This window comes from Mus pahari, chromosome 3 (assembly GCF_900095145.1).
Source record: "Mus pahari chromosome 3, PAHARI_EIJ_v1.1, whole genome shotgun sequence".
NCBI lineage: Eukaryota > Metazoa > Chordata > Mammalia > Rodentia > Muridae > Mus > Mus pahari.
In genome coordinates, this window is record NC_034592.1 from 62,015,090 (window position 1) to 62,017,122 (window position 2,033).

Genomic DNA, 2,033 nt, shown 5'->3' on the forward strand with positions numbered 1-2,033 from the left:
GCCATAGCCGCCAAAATTGTAGCGCGTGCTAGTTTCCAAGGCAACTAGGTAACCGGAAACGGAAGTTCATCCAGTGGGTGGCGGTTAGGTCTGAGGTAGAAAGGATCTGTTCGGTATGACTAGGAACCATTGACATAATCCCTGAATTTTTTGTTTTGTCTTACAAGACTACAAACTGTGTCGGGACAGAAGTCGGAGAAGGGATAGAAACCTGTTGCAAGCAGTCCAGACATTATACTCCCGGTTTCTCCCGGCATGCAATATTGTTAATTCCCCATGGGATGTATCCACTTTGCATTCTGGGAGTTGTAGTCTCATTTCAGGAATACTTAAACCTGGGAACTTTGGTGTATTGTTTGTTTGTGTATTCAGATAGGAAAAGGTTAGAAGACCTTTAGGCCTGTAGTAGGAGTTTTAGACTCCCTTTACTCGTTAGAACGAGTGAGCGTTGCTTGTTTGCTAGTTAGATATTGACCTCTCTGTGGAAGGATAGTAACTTGATTAGGGCGTGTGGTCCCTGAAGGTTTTTTTTTGCAGCTTGTCCTTTTTTCCCTGTTGTATATTTTGAAATCTGCTGAATTATCCTTCAGTGCTGAACTAAGTGTGTACTTCTTAATAGAATAGTGCCGTGACCAAGCATTCTGCACCAAGTAGAAAACGATCTACAAATGGAGGGCTTTTTTTGAACGTCAGTTTATTAAGGATATAGCAAGCAAAGGTAAAATAGTAGGAAGTAGCAGATAGAAACATCAGATTGATAATTCAATATCCAATTGGAGACTTACAAATATTTAGTTGAAATCAACTAGGGTATCCATTGAGGAGGTTAGCTAGGATTCCCAATGAGAGTCCTAGGTAGAGCAGTGTGTCTAGTTGGGTAACTGTGCTAAGTAAAATCACACAAGCCAAGGAGCAGATAGATAATAGCATCAAATCAGGCTTTCCCCAGAAACGACTAAAGCAAACCTTCTGAAAGAGTCATAGTTGAGTTCCCGACCCAGATTCTCAGCGGAAGCTCTCTGTCACCTCCATTGAGCCATCTTCATCACCAAGATGGAGGTAGATAGTGTGATGCTGAGATGGCAGAAACCTTTTAAATTCTGTGACATATCTCTTCCAACAATGACACTTCTTCCCCACCAGCGCCACCAGCTGGGACTAAGTGTTCAAACATCTGAACCTATGAGGGACATTCTCATTCAAACACTACAGAGGCTCAAGCATGAAAACCAAGAACTAGGGTTCCATGAGGAATGGTGAGTGGCAAATCATTCTATCCACATGTCTCCAATAAACTGTAGAAGGCCTGCCAAATGCAGGCACCAAGTGCGTATGAGGAAAGATTACTGTGTCTCTTTTTTCTATAGTAACAACCAAGTAAATTAGTGTGTGTAGTAGGCTTCTGACTTCCATGACTCAACTGCAGCTTCAAACAGATATACAATGACCAGAGTGGTTGGGTATCCCTTAGTTCCTGGTATCACAAGGAAAAGGCTGAAGCAAGTATACAGTTGCTCCTATCGTATAACAGCCGATTTTATGTGCGTTCAGCCTTCCCTCATGTGGAGAATTTGCAGCCATGTGACTTCTTGGATGCCATCACACAAGGGGCATTTATGCAATCAATGATAAGGAAGGAAGAGATCGCACCCATTTAATGTGTGTGGAGTGGGTTTTTGGTCCACCAAAGATCTTTTTTTTACAGAAAGCAGGTAAGGACATCTATATCCCCACTCTGAGTTTATGATTACTCTGATTTTCTGGTACCCTTTTAGGTGAAGTCTGTGGTGGGGTATGCTACCCCTGATGCTCAAATATTAAGGAATATGATATGTCTCCTTTACAACTGCTGCCCTGCCTGACACTTGAATTTGGAAATTCACACTCAGTATTTAAAAATCTTTATGCATAGACTGTTATTGTGAAAAAGCTGGTCCTAAAGTATGATGAGTGAACACAGAATGAAGAAATGACCTTTTATCCTTTCAGTCTCTCTGTTTGCAAAACTGTACTTACATGATGAGAACATCTCA